A 13,712-nucleotide genomic window follows, 5' to 3' on the forward strand; every position below is an offset into this window, starting at 1 on the left:
CAACAACACTTGATCTTAAGTTGTGCTATTCCCTGGTAATTATCCAAATAACAGAGCCAAAAAACAAACTGGGAATCCACAGGGTTTAGAGAGTGGAACAAAGAGCCACAAGACCACACTGATTTAGAAACACTATTTACTTCTACCTGCTCTCTCATTGGCCTCTATTTGTATGTTTTTTGGATTATTATGGATATTCAATCAAACTGGAAAATCTGATAAAATCAGTTGTTAAACAACTGATGGTAGGTTGACCCCAGAGTTGGTGAAACATGCAATGCATGTCTGGACCTCATGAGAATATCTAGGATTGACTGAAGTCATGGCTGCTTCTCTTAAAGACATAATGCCAGCACCTACAGATGGAAATTATAACACAGCTCATGAGTATTCATTGCTCCAAGCAAGCTACAGGTGCTAATTTGTAAAGGGAAACTTACTGATCGGGGGCATATTAAGCTAAAAAGAAGCCTCTTTGGGAAGAGGCTGAGAGAAGGGTAATACTGTAAATAATACCAGGGTTGATGCTGTCAAGAACATCACAGTCTTAGATGTTTACTATGCCCCAATGCATCAAAATCAGTGAGCTCATCACAAAATCCCAGACAATCATACTCATAATCACCTTTCTTGGCCTGAAAGTGATCTGTAACCAACCATAATAATAACTACATGCGTAATTCACCATTTCAACACACACACACACTTCAAAGTTTAAAATTTCGAAGTAACTTTATTATTAAAGTACATACAGTACATATACCACATACAACTTTAGATTCATTTTCTTGCATGCACCCACAGGAAAACAGAGAAATCACAACATCCACCAAAAAGCCACACATAACAAAGACCAACAAACATCCAATGCTCAAGAGGCCAAATCTTGCCAACAATGAAAACGAAACAAATAGTACTGAAACACATGAGCGGCAGAGTCCCCAAAAGCAAGTCTACAGGCTGCAGTCAGTTCAGCACTGAGCAGAGTGAAGCCATCCATGGTAGTCCAGGAGTCCAATGGTTGCAGGCAACAACTGCTCTTGAAATTGGCAGTGAGGGGCCCAAGACTTCTGCAGCTCCTATCCAATGGCAATAGAGAGAAGAGGAGAGATGGGTCAAATGTCAGCAAACGGGCTCAGGTGATGGATCATGGCTGGCATGGAATATTGAGGCCAAACACTGGTTCACTTCCTGCTCTCAAACCTTGATGCTTTAATCTGATTTGAAGACTACCTCAACTTCTCTATAATGCCAGTCATCCTGATTCACTCATTAGTTTGGTACTTGCTGACCTTTGCTTTATTTCAGATAAACAATGTAATAATTTTTAAATTCCCGTCCTCATTTATAAATCCCTCCAATGGCCTTTCCCCTCTTTCCTCTGAAATCTCTTCTGCTCCTCAATGAACTTGCAAAATTAACATATAATTATTTTATACAAGTATAATGTATTGCACTTGTACAAAAATCATGGGGCTCCCTATAAAACAATTACATATTACAGAAAAGCTTCAATAATCCATGAAGCACATAGCAGATGATCTTACCTGGCCCCTCAACACCACCCCTTTGGTCAAGAAAGCACAGCAATGTCTCCACTTTCTGAGGAGATTGAGGCAAGCAAGTCTTCTCCCCTCCCTCCCCTGCAGTTTAACCGATTTTTACAGGGGCACCATCAGGAATGTCCTGACAAGCTGTATCACCGTCTAGCATGGGACATCCAAAGCATCTGTATGCAAGTATCTACAAAGGATTGTGAGGACTGTTGAGAGCATCATCAGGGTCTTTCTTCACCCACCAGAGTTATTTGTCAGGAACACTGTGCATGCAGGGCCCTTAGGATTTTCAATGATCCCTCACATCTGTCCAACAACCTCTTGATCCCTTACCATCAGGAAGGAGGTACTGTAGCATTAGGACAAGAACTGTTAGGATGGGAGACAGCTTCTTTCTCCAGACTGTGAGCCTACCATAGCACCTCTCAGGTCTATTCACGTATGATGCACCTATATCATGATACTGTTTATTTTTTAACTTGCATCATAAATGCACCTTATTACTTGTTCATTAATTTATGGTCAAATTATTTTGTGTGTGAGTTATATGTACAGTGTTGTTCATCTTGGCCCAGAAGTACACTGTTTCATTTGGCAGTATACATGTATACAGCTGAATAACAATAAACTGAACTTGAATATTCTGACAATATAACAATCCCAGTTGTTTGGTATCTGACTTGCCAGCTAATGAATATTTGTCATATTCTCTTTCCAATATCTGGGGCCCCAGATCCCAAGCCTGCCTATTACTCCACAGGGCCCTGATTCTCCGCAGTCACTGGGATGTGTGTGTCTGTTCCCTCATCATGGTCTCGGTTCCCATGCTCTCTCTTACATACCGAAGCATCGGTTCTCCACAGTAACTGGGACATGGGTCTCTGTTCCCTCATCATGTTCCCAGTTCCTATACTCTTTCGGAGACTCTGGGGTCCCGGTTCTCCACAGTCTTCGGGATGTGGGTTTCTGTTTCCTCATCATGTTCCCAGTTCCCATGTTCTTTCTAACACACTAGGGCCCTGGTATGCATTCTCCCCTTGCAATTTATTGTGGCCCAGTTCCTGCATTGCCTTTCTAGTCTCTAAGCCCTTGTTTATGCATGTCTTTCAACTTACCTGGTTCACTAGAAAATTCATTATCAGACTGTAAATAAGTGAATTAGCAAAGTGTTGAGATATTAATTGAAATAACATTTACTAGTCAGGACATCTGCAAAGCTGGCATCATCAAAGGCCCAAGCAAGTTGAATAATTAAAGTTTTACAATGCAAACATGAGGAAATCTGCCGATGCTGGAAATTCAAGCAACACACACAAAAAGCTGGTGGAACACAGCAGGTCAGGCAGTATCTATAAGGAGAAGCACTGTCGACATTTCGGGCCGAGACCTTTCGTCAGGGCAAGTTTTAGAATGCATTGCATTTCATCATGAATATAAAAAACATAGGAATCTAAATGAAAAAAAGGGATCAAATAAATATTGAGATACAAATAGGAAAATAATGAACAGTTGTGATACAGATCAAAAAGAAATGAAAACTAAGAATTAGTATTTAATTTTAGAGGAATAGAATAGAAAATAAAATATCTCCTGCTAAATGAGCATTAAATATTGGTTAGACTACTTACGGAATTTTGCATACTATGCTATAAAACTAATATAGGTGCAGTAGAGAGATTCCAAAAATAGGTTTTTCATGACTGAAACAAAACCAGGGATTCTGGCAGTTAGGAAAGGAGAAGAAGACTGTGTTAACTTTTCTCTGAAGTCAAATGGAGATTTATATAATTACAAGAGGATTTTAAGAAACTGGATATGGGTGGGACACAGAAGAATTGATAAATACAGTAATGTTCAACCATGATCTAATTGAAATGGGGACTGGAGCTCCTACTGTTCAATTGTCTGCAGTCTGCTTCATTTGAGAAGTGGTGAATGAGTTGTGTCAGAAAAACTGACCTCAGCTCAATCACCTCTGCAGACACAGCTAGTAACGACAAGATCACTACAACCTGAATTTCCATGTATTTAAAAAGCAAACACAAGGAGATCTGCAGATGCTGGAAATTCAAGCAACACACACAAAATGCTGGTGGAACACAGCAGGCCAGGCAGCATCTATAGGGAGAAGCACTGTCGAAGTTTCGGGCTGAGACCCTTTGTCAGACCCTTCGGGACCCCTGACGAAGGGTCTCTGCCCGAAACGTCAACAGTGCTTCTCCCTATAGATGCTGCCTGGCTGGCTGTGCTCCACCAGCATTTTGTGTGTGTTCCATGTATTTAGCTCATTCTGTACTACAGGATCAATGACAACAGTAAAAGTACATTTCAAACTAGTGACTCAGTGTGATATTGACATTCAGCATGACTTATTTGTCATAAATCTATCCAGATCTGCATGAGAGATTTATATTGATTTGGCAAGTCACTATTGGAATGCACTCTGATCATTTTGATTTAATGCTGCATTGTGCCCTGACATGCCAAAGAACATAACACTTATTTGTTGCATTTGTTCAAAGAGGACCTATTGGGAGCTTTCCTTGTGTCAAGATGTCAAACACCCGGTAGAAATCCATCGGAAAATATCAGAGCATGAGCGTGCTCTTTACTAATCTCTTTGTTGGTAAGTTCAGAGGCAATAGATTAATTAATGAGAGATATATTGTGTATATTTAAAAACTTCTAAAATTTTTCCTGTTATAATCAGAATCAAGTGTAATATTATCAGTATATGTTGTGAAATTTGTTGTCTTCGCAATAGGAGTACAATGAAATACATAATACATAAAAATAAAATGTGAATTACAGTGTATGTATATGTGTATGTCATACACACACACACACACACAGCAAAATAGAAATAAGGAAGTTGTGGGGTAGTCATCATGAGTTCATTATCCATTTAGAAATCAGATGGCAGAGGGGAAGAAGCTGTTCCTGAATCATTGAGTGCGTGCCTTCAGGCTTCTGTACCTCCACCTTGATGGTAGGAATGACAAGAGGGCATGTCCTGGGTGATGAGGTCCTTAATGTAGGATTGCCTTAGAGATCCAGCTCCAGATTATTCCCTGGGGTTTACTCCCAAATGAGTGGGTATAGTTGTATGCAGCGAGATGTGAGATCAGAATTTCCCTTCTAGATGAATTGCCAACCATGGCTGTCAAGCCCCATCTACCTGGTATTAAGGTGATAGTAACCTACCTTTGCTCCTTCTCCTGGCAGTAGAAATGATTCTGCCAAGCTTAGTAGCTTATCCACATGTGAAGGTCAAAAGCTGGACTTAGTTGGCAGATGCTATTTGAGACACATGCCATTGGGAGCATTTAATGGATAGTGGGACCTTATCCTCACTATCATGCCCAGCTATAACAACCTTAAGGAACCATATATAAACATTTATAAGGCATTTTTTCAAAATCCTGAATGGAAGTCTGGTCAAAAAGATTAAGGCACATGTATCCAAGGCTAATTAGATCCAAAATTTGCTTGGTGATGGGAAGAAGAGGATAATGGTAGAAGGATGCTTTCCTAAAAGGAAGTTTATGACTAGTTATGTACTACAAGATCAATGCTTGAACCTTTGGTGTTTGTGATATATATTAATAACTTATATATCAACGAATGTAAATGGTGTGACTTGTAAATTTGTAGATGACATAGAAGTTGCCACTATTATGGATAACAATGAAAGATGTCTACTGCACAATATATATCAGATGGAAATTTTAGGCAGAACATTGGCAGATTGAATGTAATATGGACAAGTGTGCGATAATCATTTTGGAAAATAAGGCTAGGACATAATCTGTAAATGATAGGACACCGAGGAATGTTGATGGACCTTGGATTCAAGTCCATAGTTCCCTGAAAGCGACAATGTGGATAGATGGAGGATGATGAAGGCAAGTGGCATGCCTACCTTCATGGGTCTGACCACAAAAAATAAAAGTTGGGGGGTTTTATTTCAAATTTATGAAACAATGTTAAGACTACATGAAAGTAGTGGGCCTAAGGAACCATTTATATCCTATGTAATAACAATGCAAAGATCTCCATCAGGTACCAGCTATCCAATAGAGATAACTAAGGATACTCTCAGTAAAGGCACATTGTTCTGTAGCCACCTCATCTTCAAAGCATAGACACTTACTTGTATATCCTCCATGGCAGGTTAAGCCACCAATAACCATTATTTGAGTGGTGGGCCCCTCCTCCCTTCCAAGAAAGCAATACTTCCAGCTAACAAAATAATTTAAACACAATTCATTTATTATTTGTGATACATGTTTAAATTTAAGATTATTCTAACACTTTTAAAACTCACAGAGGTTTTCTATTTTAGGAAAGATTTCCAAATTACAAATAATTTCCAAAACACAGGTGCAATCTCAATCAGTTGATACCAATAAATTGCAGACAAAGAAGGCATCCATTGCAGAAGTCAACGGCAAAAGAATGAATTCTAGTTCACCCCATCTTTCTATCATTCCTCTTACTATTCCTTGACCATTCCTAATGAGCCTGACTGCTCTCTTACATTAATACTGTCTTTTTGCCACTTGGTTACTTCTACCTGCTTGTGATATTTTTATCAGATAATTTTTCACACAGATGGTCTAAAAGCTTCTAGCAACGGAGATCCCCAGACACCTAAAATTAATTCCATGAATGCTTACTCTCTGAATAGACAAATCTTCCAATTAATGATAGATAGGCTATTTGATATGCTAAGTGATAATATTGTTTGGTCTGCAGGCTTCCTTGAACCGAATAGCTTTGCTATTGTTGTTTGCTTTGATGCAAGCCCGATCAACATAACCCCATTGTCTTAGGCTACATCCACACACTACGTTGGATAAATCCATAACTGAAGCTTTTCCTCTTAGTTTTTACCCTCCGTCCACACTAAAATGGCATTTTCGTCCCCCGAAACCAGAGATTTTCAGAAATGTTTTCCAGGCTGGATATTTTTGAAAAGGTTGCTCAGGCAGATCAGTGTGGACGGGGTAACCGGAGACTTTTGAAAATGCTGTCAGACAGCAGCGTGCTATTTCATTGTTTTCTTGAACGCAACCTAACAATTTCAGAATAGACGGCAACGAGACTGAAGCCAGAAGAGTTAGAAATGTACTCAACAAATACTCTGACCCATAACTTACTGAATAAATAAGTATACTGTACTCACTTTGCCCTGTTTTCTATCCTAGCTCGTATGAAGGTGGTTTACCAATTTATGCAAGTACTTCTCTGACAATAGATGTGTAACAGCCTAATGTAACATTGTATGGAAATACAAGATAACACTTTTTTACACACTTAACAAGGTGCTTTATTAATGCAACAGAGTTAGTCAGTTTTTCAGTGTTCATCATCAGCCAGGTCAATCTGTCCGTGAACTCCCTCTCGGTTGCCGTCGCACGCTCCAGTATTTGTTTTTTTTTAGTTTTAAGTTCTCCTGCATGAGAGCCAACAGCTGTCTGTCGTTTTAAGTTTTTCTAGCCTGTAACTACACAAGCGCACAGTTTCGCAGCGAGATTCGACACCAAATATGTCGCTTGTTTTCAGTAGATGTGTCCTGCGCATGCGCAGGAGGAGGAGATTCGCTGAAATCTCCGTTTCAGTGTGGATAGAGATATTTTCAAAAACGCATAGTGTGGATGCCTATTGTTTTTACGTGAAATTGGCGTTTTCAAAATTATCCGGTCTAGTGTTGATGTAGCCTTAAATTGCATCTCTTGAGCAGACAGCCCTATGTTATATGCACACGTTCTGTGCTCTATAAATAGTGATATTTGTTTACAAAGCTATCATTTTACCTTTAGACTGATTATTGCTTGCCATTTACATAAAGAACTGAAGACTGCATCTTGTTTCCAACAAGAAGCGGAACAAAGAATATTGGTTTGATGTTTAACTTACCTTGATCTCTAGAAGTGTCAGCGGCTATGTTGGAAAGCTGAGTTTGGCAAAAAGAAACCCCAGCCCTGGACAATGAATATCCATTACCCCAACCCCCACCCCTTTTTGCTAAGTGAAGATTTCGAGCCCACCTTCTCCTTACAGACAACACACACAAAATGCTGGTGGAACACAGCAGGCCAGGCAGCATCTATAGGGAGAAGCACTGTTGATGTTTTGGGCCGAGACCCTTCGTCAGGACTAACTGAAAGGAAAGATAGTAAGAGATTTGAAAGTAGTGGGGGGAGGGGGAAATGCAAAATGACTGGAGAAGACCGGAGGGGGTGGGATGAAGCTAAGAGCTGGAAAGGTGATTGGCGAAAGTGATACAGAGCTGGAGGAGGGAAAGGATCATGGGACGGGAGGCCTCGGGAGAAAGGAAGGAGAGGGGGGAGCACCAGAGGGAGACGGAGAACAGGCAGAGTGATGGGCAGAGAGAGAGAAAAAAAACAAACAACTAAATATGTCAGGGATGGGGTAAGAAGGGGAGGAGGGGCATTAACGGAAGTTATAGAAGTCAATATTCATGCCATCAGGTTGGAGGCTACCCAGCCGGTATATAAGGTGTTGTTCCTCCAACCTGAGTTTGGATTCATTTTGACAGTAGAGGAGGCCATGGATAGACATATCAGAATGGGAATGGGACGTGGAATTAAAATGTGTGACCATTGGGAGATCCTGCTTTCTCTGGCGGACCAAGCGTATGTGTTCAGCGAAACAGTCTCCCAGTCTGCGTCAGATCTCACCAATATATAAAAGGCCACATCGGGAGCACTGGACGCAGTATACCACACCAGCCGACTCACAGGTGAAGTGTCGCCTCACCTGGAAGGACTGTCTGGGCCCTGAATGGTGGTGAGGGAGGAAGTGTAAGGGCAGGTGTAGCACTTGTTCCGCTTACAAGGGTAAGTGCCAGGAGGGAGATTGGTGGGAAGGGATGGGGGGGATGAATGGACAAGGGAGTTGTGTAGGGAGCGATCCCTGCGGAACGCAGAAAGGGGGGGGCAGGGAAAGATGTGCTTGGTAGTGGGATCCTGTTGGAGGTGATGGAAGTTACGGAGAATTATACGTTGGACCTGGAGGCTGGTGGGGTGGTAGGTGAGGACAAGGGGAAACCTATCCCAAGTGGGGTGGCGGGCGGATGGGGTGAGATCCAGACAGTCCTTCCAGGTGAGGCAATATTTTACCTGTGAGTCGGCTGGTGTGATATACTGCGGCCGGTGCTCCCGGTGTGGCCTTTTATATATTGCTGAGACCCGACGCAGACTGGGAGACCGTTTCGCTGAACACCTACGCACGGTCTGCCAGAGAAAGCAGGAACTCTCAGTGGCCACACATTTTAATTCCCCGTCCCATTCCCATTTCAGTTAGTCCTGACGAAGGGTCTCGGCCTGGAAAGTCAACAGTGCTTCTCCTTATAGATGCTGCCTGGCCTGCTGTGTTCCACCAGCATTTTGTGTGTGTTGTTTGAATTTCCAGCATCTGCAGATTTCCTCGTGTTCTCTCCTTACAGAAATCAGTTTTAGGATCAGACTTCCACCAAGACTCCTCTCTGGAGCAGAATATCAGCCCACCTACTGTTCCAATAGGAACTGCTGCTGGAGGAGCTTTCCTTGACAGGATGCCCAAAGAACTTCCCAATGTTCCTGTCTGGTTTTCCCTTTAGTCTAATCACTTCCGTAATCTCAGCTGCACAGATTTCTGAAACCTCAAGAAATTTATATTTATCAGTTACACAATTTCATTATAATGCAATATACTTATAGGTAAAACATTTATAGAGGGAGGTTACCTTTACATGTTAGTGAGGTAAGGAGAGGTAGGTCCTCCTGGTGAGGATTCTCTCTGCGTCTTTAATTCTGAACACCCAGGAAATGATGTCAGAACATAGGGTTCGATTATGTCCCTCCCATGGAGTGAAGACCCATTGGTGTGCTGTGGCTTGGCATTTCAATACCGACCACTTGCATCAGCTTCTTATCATTTTCATGATTCTGGACTCTGGGTCTAATGCTCCAGGTTTTTTCCCTGTACTTTGTTAAGGACTGGACCTGACTGAGAAGAATTGTCAGATCTTCCCAACTTTTGTGCTCTCCCAGAAAATTTTAACTGAGCAAGGGCTACCCAATCTGTTTTGTCAAACTATGGGATTTTGTCAACCAAATATACAGATTGTTCTTTTAACAGTAGGTACAACACAACCGGCAGTATTGGCAGGACTTGTTGCATAGTAAGGAATACTGATTACACAACACAGCAAGTGCCTAAACCCAAGAAGTAAGCGAATAGCAGACACATTCTGAAAAGATCTAACTTGTCACAATATAATGCTTAGTAGGCCTCTGTGACTCTAGGATTGTACCACCATTTCTGAATCAGTCAGAAGAATAGGTAAAAGTTATCAGGAGTAGAGCATTCCGCAGGGGCAAATGTTTTTCTCCTCTTGGTAAGTCTTTTCCCATGGTATAACAGAACACACATGACAAATTGGTTTGAATAGAACAGTCAAAAGTGTAAACCATGATTGTATAAGATAAGATATGATAAGATAAACTTTATTGATCCTGAGGAAATTATTGTTGCAAGGTTGCTCAGTCAGAAATGCATACTTTAAAATACAAAATGTAAGCATTGATATACGAAAAAATACAATAAGTATGTAATGCGCTGTAATGTTCCACTGCTAATGTAATGGTTTCTCTTGTAGCAACAATGTTTGGGTTATGACTAGAGATAATGGGGCCTTTGGAAAACATGTTAGCCAATGAGAGGTATGTTGTTCTTACTTGTTGGTCTTGGAGCAGGGATTTTGTGGTCTTTCGTCGGCGAGAGATGAAGACAGAAGACGCGAATGGAAAAAGTTGGTAGACTTGCGGATGAAGTGGAATCGGAGCAAGGGTCTGATGGTCAGCGACACTCGGAGGAGGGCGATGGGAAAGGTACGGCGAATGGATGATTTCATGAGGTCCAACATGCACTTTAGACTGTTTCACTAAAATGGGCCCTTTTACTTTTTATTTTATTTTCTAACCCTATAGTCAGATTAAGATTTATAAAGTTCAATTGTTTAATAGCATATGGTGTACTGTCTGATATTTTGCTGTTTGGATTTGTAACCAGGCAACACATCACGCAGCATCCACAGACGATTTCTCAGTTTGGCTGGGCCAAAGGCTGTCTTACCCTAAACAAACGTATGCTGGCCTAACCTCAGGGTTACATGTGCATTAAAAGTAATAGTGCAAAATACAGATGTGCAATGAAACCATATATTTAAGGAGGAAGTGTTGTAGAGTCTTACAGCCACAAGGAGAAACGATCTCCTGTGACGTTAAATGATACGCCTTGGTGGTATCAGTCTGTTACGAAAGGTGCTCCTCTGTTTGTCCAGTATGTCATGGAGGGGGTGAGAGGAATTCTCCATAATGCTCCATAGCTTCTGCAAATCTTCCTCTCAGACACCACCAGGAAATCCATTTCCACCCCCAGAACAGAGCCAGCCTTTCTGACGAGCTTATCGACCTTCTTGGCATCAGCTGCTCTCACCCTACTGCCTCAGTAGACTACAGCATACAATAGAATGCTGGCCACCACTGAGTCGTCGAACATCAGCAGCATAGTACTGCAGGCATTGAATACTGGAGCCTCCTCAGCAAGTACAGCTGGCTCTGTCCCTTCTTGTACAGAGCCCCTGTATTTTTAGTCCAGTCCAGTTTATTAGCCAGGTGGGTTCTGAGGTATTTGTCATCCGGATGACTTCCACATTCATTCTCTTTATGGAAATGGGAATGCAGGTTGTCTTCACGTTCCTAAAGTCCTCCACCTGCTCCTTTGTCTTAGTGTCATCGAGCTGCAGCTGATTCAGCCCACACCACTCAATAAAGTTATCCAGCACTCTTCTGTACTCAGTCTCTTGCCCTCTGCTAATATTGGCTGAGAACATCTGCAGGTGGTAGGACTCTGAGCTGTATCTGAGGTCTGAGGTGTTAATGGTGAACAGGAAAGGCAGCAGGACAGTCCCCTGAGATGCCCCTGTGCTGCTAACTAAAGTATCCAATACACAGCTCTCCAATCTCACATACAATGGCTGTCTGGACTGGTAGATTGTAATCCAGGACACTAGTGGACCATCCACCTGCATCTCCGTGAGCTTACTCCCTAGTAAAGCAGATCGCGTGGTGCTGCCTGGCTCATCCAGATGGGTGTAAGCCCTTTGAAGCAGGAAGATAATGGTGTTTGCAGGGGTTCCAGTGATGGATTTATGCTGGTCCAAAGGTTGGTCAGGACCAGTCTGTCTAATAATTTCATAACATGTGAAGTCAGTGCTACTGATCAGTAGCCATTTGGCTTGGTGAGACATGTCTTCTTGGGTAATGGAACTAGGCATGGCACAGGGAACCTCTCCAGGCTCAGGTTCAGATTAAGGATGTATTAAAAGAGTGCATCCAGCTGAGTAGAACACACCTTGAGTATCCTTGGGCTGATGCCATCCCAGCACACAGCCTTGCCTGCATGAAGTCTGCTGAGCTGTCTCCTTTCCTAATCTGCAGTGTCAGTCCATGTCCCTGTAGTCATTGGCTCTCCAGTATCCTTGGAGAGAGGTGGAGGACAAGGGATGAGCTGGGGGTGGATGGGTTATAGAGGGGTAAAGAGAAGCCTTCTCATCAAACCTGTTGAAAAACCCATTTAACTCATTGGCCTTGTCCCAATCCCCTTCAATCACCTGGTCTCTGGTCTTCGCATAATGGCATCATTAAACAATATATTTACAAAGTATATTATATAAAGTATTAAGATCTATATTAGAAAAAAGTTTACCATATTAAAAAGTAAACATGTAATATCTAAATAGATGAATAAAATGTTTTTCAACTCACCTTTCTGTGGAATTGTGTCATAGACTGATTAATTGTGACAGTATAGAGCAAAACAGACACACAGTACATGAGATAATCCTGGTACAGGTTAGATATTGGAGTTAGCAGAGTCTTAGAAGTGGAGCCATTATGCATAAAGCAGAGCCACCAAACTTCAGTCCTTCAAGGCTTCAACGGTAAAACAAAAGGAGCATTTTAAAAAGGTTTCTGTCAACTCGATTACTCTGGTGGTGTATTGTAAAATAATCTTTTGATTGGACTGAGTTTCTTCTAGCCATTGTTGACAAATATCAAATTCATCTGGAATATTCTTTGTTGCATGCAACACTAAGAGTTCCTTAAAACTAGACTTGGATTTCTCCCTTAAGATATGCAGTATAAACTGACTAATCCAGTTACTCCAAAAGTAATTTCTTTTGTAAAGCTAAAAAAAGTAGGTGATTCTCTGACAGTGCTTTGCCAGAGTAAATTTGGTCATCAGAAATGTATACCTTCTGAGCAAACCAAAGGATTACATCAGTAATAATATCTTGGGTGTGAACACTGTCAAGGCCTGGCTGTACAGGCAGATTTACTCTTAATTTTTTAAAAATATTATGAAAATTGTTAAGGACCAATTTGTTTTTTTTTTCTGTTGATGATAATACCATCTGAGTGAATGCAGAACAATAACTGAAGGCTTGTCTGTGTATGTAACATTGTCTAAATGGGAAGTAATGTTATTAGTGCAAACCCCAAAGGTTGAGCACCCCTTATCCAAAATGCTTGGAGCCGGAAGTATTTTGGATTTCAGATCTTTTCCGATTTTGGAATATTTGCATCGACGGTATAAATGAGATACCTTGGAGATGAGACCCAAGTCTAAGCACAAAATCCATTTACATTACATATACAGTTTATACATAGACCCTGAAGATGGTGTTATATAATTAATGTTTTTGTGCATGATTTAATAATGTGTACATTGAACAATCAGAAAGATCAGCTATCACTACCTCAGCTGTCAAGGTGGATAATAATAGTATTAAGTACTTTATTGGTCACAAGTGGGTTGACATCACCATCATTCCCAACTCTGAAATTATGTACTACTGTAGTCTTTGTCTTACACTTGTTCATCACACATGCGTACTGATGCAACTGTTCAGCATGTTAGATTATCATCAGCGATGATCTTGGCAAACCTATCAATTAATTTCTCTGTTGCTTTTTGATAAGCAAATGCTATATCATCATAGATCTTTAGAAATTTAATGCTGTACCTTTTCTCACATTTCTGCAACCAGCCTGCTGAACAATTTAATGTGACAGATCTTTG

Source organism: Hemitrygon akajei, chromosome 2 (genome assembly GCF_048418815.1).
Source record: "Hemitrygon akajei chromosome 2, sHemAka1.3, whole genome shotgun sequence".
NCBI lineage: Eukaryota > Metazoa > Chordata > Chondrichthyes > Myliobatiformes > Dasyatidae > Hemitrygon > Hemitrygon akajei.